The sequence below is a fragment of the Siniperca chuatsi genome, linkage group LG18 (assembly GCF_020085105.1).
Source record: "Siniperca chuatsi isolate FFG_IHB_CAS linkage group LG18, ASM2008510v1, whole genome shotgun sequence".
NCBI classification, from domain to species: domain Eukaryota; kingdom Metazoa; phylum Chordata; class Actinopteri; order Centrarchiformes; family Sinipercidae; genus Siniperca; species Siniperca chuatsi.
Window position 1 is genome coordinate 17,027,122 of NC_058059.1, and position 13,639 is coordinate 17,040,760.

At 40.9% G+C, this 13,639-nt stretch overlaps 1 protein-coding gene across 2 annotated transcripts in view; it reads left to right on the plus strand.

Annotated features, from left to right (window-relative positions):
• Nucleotides 1–13,639, plus strand: part of LOC122865387 (poly [ADP-ribose] polymerase tankyrase-1-like) — an 87,211-nt gene that overhangs the window by 18,727 nt on the left and 54,845 nt on the right. The window lies entirely within an intron of this gene.

Here is a 13,639-nt window from a genome sequence, read left to right on the forward strand (position 1 = left end):
TGTGCTTGATAAATAAATTGTGAATCAAAATTGTGAATGAGCAATTCTCTGTTGCCTGAATGTGCCAATAAAAAGTGACTTGAGAACAATGGATTTTGATAAAGAGGATACAGAGCTACAAATAGTGTACCTTTTGCAAAAGAAGGCTGCATTTATCTGCTTTTGTCTGGGTCTTTGGAGTGAGACAACATTGTCTTCCAGTTATGATGTATTTGGTCTTGAAATGCGGTGTTCCATTTGGCCGTGCAGGCGCGCTGCTTGTTATGTAGCGGCAAGGGCATGGAAACAGGCTTAAATGGAGTTCAGGCGGTGTACGAGGCAGCAGGGATGATGTTGAATCTCAGCTGATAATAAAACAGCACCAGGTGGTGGAGATGCTGTGGTAAACTTAAATCTTGATGGCAAGTTGGCAGAGACACTACAGAACCTTTTTTCCATTTGGATTCAATGAGGACAAGCCATGTGAAATATGTGTATATTAGAAAATATTGTTTACAATGGTGGTGTTACATGTGGTGTTTTGTTCACTCGCTGCATAGAAATGTCAATTCAATGCTGAATTTAAAATGGAGTAGAAAACTACACCCACCTGACTCACGTTTTGGAACGCACCCATAAAGTACATCATGGTACGACATCCTCTGGCGCCAAAGACCAGCCAATAGGAGAGGGTCATTTCATTACTTTGCTTTAGATATGGAAGTTTAAAATGTCTTTCTGGAAGCCTATAGCTTAGAACAGTAAATAAAGAAGGAAAGAAAAGAGTGATTTCATCCCTGTATTCATTATTGCTACTTAATAAGAAGGAGAGAGAGAAACACTGGAAGGGATAAATAGAGACGGAAGAGAGACGAGAACAGAGAGAGTGAAAAACAGAGTCCATTAGCTGCTGTTAATTACCTCTGATTGGTATTCACAGACTAGCTGCTTCTGAGCCTCAGAGAGATCAATTCTCCACTCTGGACTTCAGTCAACACACACACACACACACACACACACACACACACACACACACACACACACACACACACACACACACACACACACACACTTGCTTTTTCCTTTGGCGGCTCTTATTTTAACTCTTAATCACACTTTTGCAAACAAATACCCTTTCTGATTTCATTTACGCTACAGGCGTACTAAAATAACATTTTTTTAAATGAGTTTTAACATTCGTTCCAGCATGTAGGCTGTGTCATGTTTGATACCAACATGAACTCACAGTGGCTAGAAATGACACATGTAAGCAGAGTAACATTAGGAAGACATGTTTTCTTGTTTATACGGACAAATGGGATTCATTTCAGTTGCACTATGTGTCACGTTGCTGTTTGCTTTAGGTTAAGCGCCAACCAGACGACAGGATAGCCAGATGAGCTTTCAGACTCCTCAAGTTGTCTGTGTCTCTACAAAGTGTTGTTGCCCCTTTGATATGAAAGTATTGGATTATCTCGTTTTAATTTCCCTCCTGTGCTCCTGACCTTGTCTGGTATATGCCCAGCATTATCAAACATGTTGTATATTTTCACAGTAGGTGTGGAATGAGCCGAATTGTCACTTGAAGGAAATTACTGCCAGTAATCTGACGAATTGTTGACTAGCGGGCCTTAGTTTCTGATGTCGTGTCTTGTTGTCTTTCATGCTAAAGCTGCTCATTCAAACATGACTACTGGCTTGCTTGTTGTCTCATAAATGCAGGTAAATTCCAATCTGAGCATCAGTATGAGTTCCTTGTACAGTAGGCGGGAATCTCAGGATGTGTGTTCTAAATTGGTATTGGCAAAACATGGCTTCAACTTTTCGCTGTTTAAATTGATCTGGAATAGAATTAGGATGCCTGCAGTGACACTATGAAGATAGCCTTTGATGCTTCTTTCTCTTATTTTTCTTTTTGATGCAAACGTGTAGGCACATACGCACACGAGCGCACGCACACATACAGTGTTACTCAGTATGGGTCAGAAAGTGCAAGGCAATATCTGTGTGACCTTTTACCAGGCCTTTTGCTGCTGATAGACAGGCGAGCAAAGGTCCAGGATTCCTCTATTAGTCAAAACAAAGGATCATAGGATATATAGGATGTATGATAAAGTCTTTGGATTAGTGGACTGAAGTTGCAGCAGTTTTTTCCTATCAAAAGTGTGGTTAAATCCAGTGGCCATTATGAGTAAATGATAAATGTGAGTTATTTATGCTCTTTTCCCCCCATTATCTTTCCTAGATGAATCCTATTACTTTTACTAAAGCAGTGACCTAGTTGGCCCCATGAAAATCAATTGACTCGTTGCGTCTCATCTTATTAATTTTGTAAAGCAAGTTTGAAAATTTCAGATTTAGTGGCTAATCAGTTTCCTGAATTGAATAAACAAAGCATTAGTCTCACTTAAACAGCCTGAGTAATCAAAGTTGGCGTCACACTTGGATTTAAAACTTGACTTCGGTGACTCTGAAGACTGGGTTTTATTGTCAAATTCCTACAGTATTTGCTATTTCAGTCAATAACAGTTTCATACAGGCTTGGTTCAGATATGACAGATACAGTATGTCTTCCCCATATGGTATAAGTTTTCAGCTCCATGTCCAGCTGTCACTTGGAGCTTGCTTCATCTCTAGTCTGTCACGAAGGCAGTGTGGAGAACCTGAAGAGGCCGAGTGAACAAATGCAGAATTAAACACTTTGAACATGTTTTTTTTTTTGTCAAGAATCCCCCTTGTCATCTTTTCATAGTTAGCTTTTCATCCTCAGGAATGAGTTACAGACGGCAATAATAGGCTGTCACCGACAAAGAAACTGCGGCTGATATGCTGACATGAGTGGGCCAGAGAAAAAATAATCTCCAGAGAATAAAATGGCTTTCATTCGTCCTGCTTTGCTACAGTGCAGATGCTATTTTCTCTTGCTTTCTGCTTTGTTTTGATTTAGCTTTTTTTTTTAACTGCAGGGCTTATACGGTGGTTCCGTGTCCCAACTAAATCACTGGGAGGTTATTTTTGTGAGTTTGAACGTTCATTGGGAGGATAATTTATGACTGAAACTCAGTTCTTAAACAGCAATTTACTGGACTACTGACAGCAGTGCTTTGGACAGCACCATGCCTCTGTGCTTATCTGCATTGATGAAGTGCACAGATAAATTGCTACAGAAGATGGCCGTACTTGAAACAAGGATATCTGCACTGGAGAAGACTTGTGAACTCCATGAAACTCTCCCAATGTCTCCTGCCGGCGAGTTAGCTCAGCAGAACTCAGCTCAACATGATTGAAATAGACCGCTAACTCTAAATGACACCATCATTTTTCCCAGACTCACTGAAACTGAAACAGTAAAGTCATGTGCTGTGAATGGGATTTCTACCTGATGGGATAATCTGGGTACACAACCTTAAGATAAGTGCAAAAAGTTACTCCCACGGAGGGCAACATTTGCAGCTTCAGCTCAGCCAACTTTCACCCCAGACATCTGCCGGGCATAAACACAGACCCACGACATTAAAACCAAACAGGTTTGAACCTCTCCATGAGAAAGAAATAGTGTCAACGGAAAAAGGCAAGAAAGGAATGGAGCGGAGGGGAAAAATCCATCTAAAAAGACAGTTCAACCTGTTACTTTGGTTGAAGGAGACGCAGCTATCAGAGATAGAAGTGGTAAGACAGTTAAAACATACATCCCAGGTGCTATGGTCTGTGACATAAAAGTAAAAAATCCCTCAACTGGCATCTGAACACCCAAAACTGATAAAATTATTCTACAATGATGTTTGCAGAGAGCAATCAGAAATGCTAAAGCAGGATTTCATTGAACAGTTTAATGGCCGTGGCAAACTGGAAGGTTAAGCAGACTTTTATCACAGAATAGATGGCTCAGCGAAACCCGTGGTCTGAAAGGGATCTATTACATTGATAACTTTAATCTGTTCTGGGGACGTAGGCATCTTTTCAGGGCAGACGGCCTTGTAAAGTGCTGAAGTACTGATGGACCATTTTTGGTTCAGCCTGCGACACCCACCGGCCAGGCCTAAGATGATGCACCCTGACACACAGCAGCCTCGGTGCCACCAAGACAAAACATCACGGCCTCATTGTAAGCATGTTGATAACCAGCTCACACGGCAGCAGCCTCGGCATCAGGAAAACAAAGCACCACAGGTTCTGTGTCAACATGCTAATAACCAGCTCATGGATCAGTCTTCAAATTCCCCCTCCCTTCACTGTCCTCTCTCCCCTGCCTCACCCCTTGTGAGACTCACTGACAAGATGGAAGAGCTGTTTTTCTTTCTTTTTTAAATGTTTTTAATGCATTATGTAAAGCACTTTGAATATGAAATGTGCTATATAAATACACTTGCCTTGCCTTTTGTACAGTGTCCCTGATGTCTTGTCATAACTAAAACTGGTACATATCCAGACAGGTTTTCATGTCTTGGAATCAATTAGGGCTTGTGTCCACCCTGCGTTGCTTGTCAAGCTAGCAGTGCTGAACAGAAGCTTTGGGAAGTGTTTGTCCCTGCTGCTGCCGTGTGACTAGTAAAAAAAAAAAAAACCCCAACAGTTTGAAGCATGATGTACTTAAACAGAAATCGTGAGTGTGTGTATTTGCTGGGTGTTGAAGCCATGCTGCCAGCAAGCGCTTCCACTCTATTGTAAATAAGAGAATAAGGAAATTGTTGCTTTGAAGAGAGGTCCGTGGTGGGCAGGCAGCGTTAACATAGCAGAAAATTAGCCAGCGCTCGCTCTCACAAGGGCTGGCGTAAAATGATGAGATATTGAAAGGGGGGAGGGGGGATATCAGAGAAAATAAGCAAGGGGAAAAGAAGAAAGTGAATATATGTAGAAGAAGGCAACAAATGCAGGGAGTGAAAGGAAAGAGAGAAAGATGAAGACTCTTACTGGCTTGGGTGAAAGACGAAACAGAGAGATGAACTGATGCGACGTGGTGTGAATGCAAAGAAACTGGAAGAGAGGGGGGGAGCTGATCAGTGTGTATGTTAGCAGCCTAATCATGAAGACAAAGAACTGCTGTGTGGGGATGCCACGGTGAGGAAATTTTACCACCGGTTAATAAACTCGTGACAACACCGGTGTTACCGATTACACCGGGCATTTTACAAGAAAAGACATTCGTCAGTGACTGTCAATATCTGTAGAGCGCTGCGGGGCCCATTTTGGCAGCCTCACTCTTGTGGTGTCACCTTCATCAGACAAAATTTACAGATTGCTAGAGGTGTAGTGCTATTTGTACCGGAGCGCACACCTATGACTCATGCATGCATGCGCACGCTGAAGTTGTGGTTCGTTTCGAAGGTTATGTAACCACTGTTCCTACAGTGGCAAGTTCACATACATATTAGTAAACTATAACTGACTGCACGATCAAATGTTAGACTGACTTCATGAATAGTTTCATCATGTTGAGAATATTACGTGGCAGTCAGCCAAACATCTAGCTAAGTAGTATTAGGCGATACCATGGATGTAGTAGGTTGTAATTAGCGTGGCATTAAGCAGTAACTTATAGGCGAATGAACACAAGTAGTTTGTGTTTTGAATGATTTTATTTACTTACGTGTGCCGTGCAAATGAAGCCACATTGGAAACATCCATTCTGAGGAAACATCATCTAATAGGCTAGGCTATGAAAAGCTAGCTTTCATTTCCTGCAGGCACTGTGGATGCAGCACAAGCTGGTCAGGTTTAACAGGCTAGCTTTGTAATGTTTCTTTGCAAACACATCACAAATACAGAAGCCGTCAGAAGAGTGAACGATACGATCTTTACTAGTTAACGTTAGCTAGCTATAGACTGGAGAAAAAATAATTCAATTCACTGTGCCGCTCAAGGGCTACCGGCAACTTTTAAGGTGGAATGTTTTACTCATGTTACTCAATGCATGAGTTGACTTGAATCAATCAACACACCTTGAATGTCAATATGACAACTTTGACTGTTCCATTTTTTTTTTATTGCTGCTCTTGCCAATGACAGTCTGACTCTTGCTACTCTGTACTTCAACTCTGCTGCTGTATGGAGCATACACTTTTAGTTTGTATTTGTTGCATCTGTCGCCCGACTAAGTATTGATAACACGCTTAGTATTTTACAAATTAGAGTTTTTTTATTGATGAACATGGGCGCTGATAAGTGAAAATGAACTAAATGGGTTTTAGTTCTATTTTTAAAAAAAAGCAAAAAGATGGTGGGGGCGGTGGGCAAATTATGTAATCACTGTAATCGGTGTATGCCCTAACACTGTGTAACACCGACTACAGCGTCAAGCCTACTGCTGTGCCTGTTCTGAAGGCTTCGTACTGCTAATGCAGCTGGAGCACAGGCAATCCTGCACCTGTGTGCACCTTAAAATGCCTGTGTGTGTGTGTGTGTGTGTGTGTGTGTGTGTGTGTGTGTGTGTGTGTGTGTGTGTGTGTGTGTGTGTGTGTGTGTGTGTGTGTGTGTGTGTGTGTGTGTGTGTGAGAGAGAGAGAGAGAATTCCTGTGGCTGCGTGGCCAAGTGTGTAGCTTTCTACCCCTTATCAGTGACATGCTCATTGATTACCACGATGACTGCTGTTCGATTGGTCCCCTGTGATGAATGAGTCCGAGACCTATTTCCAAAATGACCTAGCAAGAAAAGCAAAACAAAGTGACGGTTTTTGTGTGTATGTGTGTGTGTGATGCACTTCCAAGGTTCCCTCACCCCATTTGGGCCATTTTCCTGCAGCTGAAATTGTCTAGTTTTCCACACGGCTGCACAGCTCCACAACACTGAGTGAGTTAGTGAGGGCAGTCGGCCACTCTGCGAGAGTAGACTGACAGAATTTGGTTAATGAACTCAAAAAAAGTAAAGAAAAAAGACGTACATACTAATCCATATCTCCTGGATGTGGAAATCTTCTGGAGAAGTGAAAGGTTTGGATGTAGTAAATACATGCCTAAAGACAAGGCTAACACAATGTGTGCATATTAAACGTGTCGGTAATCTGAAATGCTAAAAATGTTTGAGTCTTTACTGAATATCTTCTTTTAAGTCAAACAGAATGTAGCCTGTTTTGTCTTTCAGGAATTGTGCAATACTTTACACTTTCACAAGTTAATCTTTATTAATCATTGAGGAACACAAATGACTAAATTAAGCTCTTTGTCCTCAGGAAACAACCAATTTTACACTTAAGAAAGTTGTGGAGTGTTCTCCATAAGATTACTTATCCATTTTAAAAAGAGAATCATTAAAATATTGAATAACTATAAAATATAGAAAATACACCCTGTAAAAAGGTTACTGATTGAAGTTTGAACATATCCATTGAACAGTGCAATAATATGTTTTTGATTATCTGTCATGAGTCATTGTATAAAGCAGGCTGGACCAAGCTGTGTGCTTGGCGATCTACTGAGGATCAGATGTAGAGGAATGAGCTGACTGCGGTCTGTTCTGTTTCTCTTCGGTTGTTGCGTGACTCCTGTTTGCCTGCCTCACTCAGAACAGCTGCAATATGATCTAATCTTATCCATATTAATTTGTCCTCAGCTAACTTTGTTGTTTTTGTTGTTGTTGTTGTTTATAATTTTGCTTGTGAGAGTAGGAGTGGGTGCTCTAACTCCGTTTCTGTCCTTTGTATCTGCTTAACAAACAGTGAAGGGAATCCACGCTGATGTGTTGTGGCTTTTTCGGGCTTGCTTACTACTTTCCTGAAACCATCATGAATAAGTATTTGTTTTGTTTTTGTGTCCAGGAAAGCTTCTCACAGCCCTCGGGGTCAGTGTTGCTCTAGCTGTGAGAGAAAGAAACTTAAGGATAGAAAAGTTAAAAATGCGGTTTAAAATCATAGGACGTTCTTCTACTCCCAACTCAGACAGAGGGACCCCTGAGCAAGGCACTTAACACACAACTTTTTTGGACATTTAGTGAGAAGGAAGTTTGAGTTGGAGAAGGATTTTGTCACATGTTCCACTTAAGGTCTTAAAGAAGCCATTTTTCAGCAAAGGAAGATCCAGAATCCTCCCTGCTGGAGTGACAACTGTCTCACGACGTATGGCAGTGTTATTAAAAGTCAATAAAAGCTTGTCTATAAACCTAATTATTTTTGTAAGAATATAATGCATGTGCTGAATGTTTGCAGTCATGACAACAATGAGGCTTTTATTTGAGTTATTTTTGGTCAACTGGAATAATTTCAGTACAAACACAATACTTTGTTCAGCAACTCCTGCTTTCATTAACAATATCACTATGTAATACTGCAGACAGATTTTGGTGGGTTGACATACTTGCCAAACAGAAACAAATTTGCATTGCCCACATTAGAGAAGAAACGTTTATTCAGAAGAGTGGTGAAAACTCAATTGAACACAATCCAACCCCCTACAGTGAATTGTAATTGCCCCAAAATGACTGCAATGAAAAACAGAGTTTAAATTTAAATAAAGTGATTTTGCCCACTCAAGGTCACAGACAGACACACACTGATATTGTATGGTAATAAATTACAAACCCTCTGGTTCAGAGAGATATACAGTGCCGAAAACATCCAGATTCGTACGTTTACAAAACTGAAAGAGGGTGGAGTGGGTGGCCAAAAAACACAGTTAATCCAGAGCAGTCCTCTTTGGTGCACTGTGTGAAGCAATTAATCACACAGTGTAAGTGGTGAGAGTGTGTGAAGTAAGCTGAGCCAGCCAGAAAAAGGCCCAAACACCATCGTTTATAATTTCCGTTCACCTCCCATTTATTTATTTTTTCCCTCTTTTGATTGGTCTCAGTGCACACAGATCCACTTACAACCTCAGCAGTAGCGACCTTGCCGAGGTTATAAGTGGATCTTTCAACTCCTGACTCAAAGCCAGTTGTTGTATAACAGCGGATAAACTGCTTCTACAATAAATTATATTTGATTTAAACACACACCAACACACACACACACACACACACACACACACACACACACAAGCGGACAGCTGGGCATTGAGGCGGCTCATGGTCCAGTCAGCATCAGTCAGCATCAACTGTGCTTGTACAACCACTTGGTACACGGCCACAGGCACACACGCACGCACACACACACACACACACACACACACACATACAGTATGCTAGGTCCTTGCTGCATGGTCAAGATATATATAGGATTGTGACTGTTTGACATTGACTTGTACTCACCTGTGCGCGACCCTGGAATCACACTCGCACATGTACACACAAACACACTCACGTGCATGAAAAGCAATACATGCTTTGAAGCACACAAGAATTGGAATTCAAACAGTGATCGCAGGTGTCTACTGCACTCTGCCAAGGGAGTGACACAGCGTCTCACACACACACACACACACACACACACACACAAACACACATAATATCATCATTCAGGAGGCAGCTAGCCTGTCCCGAGCTTTAACCTGTCCTTGTCTCTTCTGTTTGGAGTCAGCAGGATTGTTGACACCACACACACACACACACACACACACACACTGTCAGACTCAGATGTGTTCATACATACTTAAATACATACAGCCTCCTCTGCCTTTGCCACTTTGAATGTGCAGATGCAGTCAAAGGCAGGTATCTGTTGCCCGTATTAAAATTAATATTTTCCTATTAATATATGACATTTGAGGTGTTTTGCTGACTCTGTGACTCAATATCACTTACGATGAGTGAGAAGTCATGTTCTGACTCTGTCTCACTTAAAAGAAGCCGTTGGGATAAAGCCAATTCCTCCCCTTTGCATCCTTTGTGCTGTTCTTTCCACCCCTGTCTGGTGTCATCACCAACACTTTAACAAGCTAGCCAGGTATGGGATGTATTAGCACCTAATTATATTCTGGCAGCAGCAGGTCCAATGATGTGATATGGACTTAAAGTACAAGGAAATGATATATGGCCTTTTCACCTTTATTGTTTTAAATGCATTAAAGAGCCATACTCCTAGGTTGCATGTGTCAGAAATTGTGTCTTTGGTGACTCCTGGTGGTAACATCCATAGAAACTGTCCTTTAAGTGAGACTTAAGCCAGATTTAAATGTAATTTTAGTTTCACAGTTTCCAACATTGTGCAGAATTCCTTTTTCTTGTTAGTTGGTTATGTCTCTATTTCTATTTCTCTATATCCAACACTTATCAGTATATATTTCTTAATTGCAAATGAGATGTAGTAGTGATGAAACAAAGTATACTCCCTGCAAAGGAAAAATATATAATACTTATGTTTTGATGTGATGCCTAAAGTGTGAGAGGTATAGTCCAGCAAAGTGGCGGCAGGTTAACAGCCCTACCAAGCTAACCTGTCCTTATTCTTGCTGTGTGTGCATTTGTGTATGTGTGCATGTGTGTGAGAGAGAGACTAATTAAAACTGCTGAGTCACAATCACTTTAGCTCTCAAAGCATGAATAATATTGGAAGCAAACTGTGGCTGAGCAAAAAGCATATCTCGTATTGCCTACAATTCATTTGGTCGCCTTCATTTGCAAACTGTGCATGACAGCAGACTCAGCTGAACATAATGATGTAGAAAATGTTTTCGCTCAGGTGTAAGAATACACTCTAATTGAATTGAGAGATGGAGACACTCCCTTCCTGTCAATAGTCATAACTCAAAAAGTAAATTTTTCCCTTAGACTTTTAGTCTTCAAGTGGAAGGAGGCATAGCTGAACTTTTTGATGTGAAATGCATGTTTGAAGGGTGAAAATTGTGGGCGTGAAATCACTTGTTGTTGTTTAGAAAACCACTGCTGCACAGAGAGGTTAATATCGTTGATGACTTCACCCATTCTAGCTGTTAGAGATATCAAAAAGCTTAAAAGCTTTATTTTAAACCAATAAAGTTTAAAGTTTGAATGAAGTTCAAAGTGTGATGGATTTTTAAGACTTCAAATAGAAGTGGGTTTGAGCATTCCTCCCAACTCTTTCCCCTTTTCTTTATGAGGAAAAACAATTTAGTAAAATCCATATAAATGTTCACTACAAAAGAAATAGCACAACGATGTTGACAAGATGTAGTCCAATGAAAATTGCCTTAAGAAAAAAAGAATTATATATGAAAAATAATCGTGCATGATGCACTTTAATAGTAATGATAACAATGATTATGATAACAATAATGATAATATAATCCAGACAGCTGTAAGGACTGTGCCTGTCAGGTGTGTAATGGAAAATGATTCTGTCTCAGCACATAAATTGGTTAAAAACTACAGCATCGAATTTAGTGTCTTAATCTCTCTCCGTACATTTCTCTCTTCTCTCTTTGTATTCATATTTTGCTATCTCTCTGCCCCTCTCCATCTCCCCCTTTCTTCTTCCTCTGACTGTTCCGCCTTAGCCTCCCTAACACCAATTATAGTGTGTCAAATCCATGCATGTCAGTTTCCAGATCCCTAATCATCCCTTCTCTCTTTCATCTACAATTCCTTTGTTCCTTCCTCCTCCCCTTTTTCGCTTCTCTCTAACCTTTCTTCTTCACTCCTCACCCTACCCCACCCCTCTGTCTGCGCCGTGTACAAACAGCCCATCCTCCTCATCCTCTTTCCATTTATCTGTATCACACTTACCTCTCCATCTTCCTTTTAATATTAATTTTTATTTCCTATTTAAATTTTATACCCCTCTCTTTCTCTCTAGCCCCTTTCAGAGATGAACTTTGTTGCATAAATGTGCTGGCAATTTTGCATATTGGTTTTTATGTGTGAATAAGTCCTAAAAGTTGCAAAGGTAATCTTAGGTCGGATCTTGTCGTGTGGTTTTCTGTAAAAGGCATTGTTTACCTTGATGATGTGTTATAGGGCAACTGCTTCGCGCAGACAGCAGTAAGAGCCTGCTGCCCTCAGCTCTACATCTAACATCTCACTGTGGCTTCCTTTCTATTCTTCATCTACTATTCCTCCGTACAATAGTTAAAACTGATCCGCTGACCAAATGGCATCAAATATATCCATATATATCTACTTTTTATTGAAGAATATGCTAACAAAGTTCAGATATAGCTGCTAGAGCTATTTCACAATAAAAGTCCCCCTCTGGTTCGCCATTTGAAAGCTTGAATGTGAAGCAGCGACAGGCTAAACCTGGCCCGTGGAAAAAAGGCATCAACATTTCTGTGAAACTTCCAACATGGAACTTCCAGCCTGAATAAGCTTGGTCCGATGATTAAGTAACAACACAACATAATTAAGAGCTAAGTGTTTATTTGCAGTAGTTGTTTAATATTTTATAATCAGAATTTGAGCATTTTCATAACATTAACTTCCCTTACAGCACAGAGTAAGTCAATATGCCCAGAGAAAAATAGTTCCAGCATGTAACTCCCCATAAAACTTCTTTTCATTTCAGTTGGTGTACAGATTAAACAAACAAAATATAACGTGTTAATTAGTGGTATTTAGAAGCGAACCTAACCTAAGATAAGCTAACTGTCTCCTGGCTCCTAGCATAATATGGGAAAAATGATTTTACACATGAAGTTCAGTTTACTCGTCTACCACTCAGCTTGTGAAAACTCTTTTATAATGTCTTTTGTGGCTCTGAGGAGAGCTTTCCAAAGTTTAAAAAAACTACCCTGATGATGTCATCAGGAAGCAGGGAGGGTCTGGTGGAAGAAAACGCTATTGAGTTGCATTATGGGAAGTGTAGGGCAAGTGTTATGGACAAATAGTCAGAGTCATTTCCACCTCTGCTGCTTCAGTTTTGACTATTCTTTTTTTTTTTTTTTTTTTTTTTTTTTTTTAAATCTGCCTCGTGATGTGAGTCTCACAACTTCATGGGAGTGAAGAAAGTGAATAAGCGCTGTTTCACAAAACTATTCGTTTATGGTACTGACACACAGAAACTACGCTGGAGAGAGGAGATCTTTCAAATCTCAGGCTGTTTTTAATTATATTTCAGTTCCAAATGTAAAACACAGAAGACATTACTAGTGGACAATCCATAATACATTTTATTTAAAAATCTGCAATTAGTGATCTTTTTAATCGTTAGTCCATATGAGCATCAAATGTTTGAATGCCAAAAAGCCATTACTTAAACAGACAGATTCCATGTCTGAGAAGAGGTTCTGTCTCCCCCACCTTTGTCTGTTTCCCAGGCAGAAAAGACACATATGGGAAGGTGTGTGTGTTGTGACTGTAGTAGCAGGGGGGCAGGGCTAAGAGAGAGAGAGAGAGAGAGAGCTGGGGAGAGGGCGAGGGAGGTAGGGGGAGGGGTTTGTTTATTTCTGTTGTGTTTTTTTGATGGTAACTGCGCCCACAGGGGGGAAAAAGCAGAGAGCGAGCGAGAGAGAGAGAGAGAGAGAGAGATGATGAAGAACGAGGGAAGATGGTTAGCAATATGAGTGGCGGCCAAGAGACGGGAGACAAACACGGCAAAGGAGGGAGGGATGGACGGACACACGGACGGATAGAGGCAGAGCGCGTGTCAGTCGGCTGCTCGTCGCCCAAACAATGAACGTGCTGTGGTCGCTGCCGGCAACGCATCGTCACGGCAACCGGAGCCAGAGGGGTGCGCACTGAGCGAGAATGGCAGAGAAAGAGAGGAGGAGGGGGGGAAGGAGCAGAGATAGAAAGAGAGATGGTGTCTTCCCCCAGTTTATAGATCCTTCCTTTGTGTTTGTGTGTCTTCACATGTGTGTGTGGTTGTTCTCTCTGCTTGATC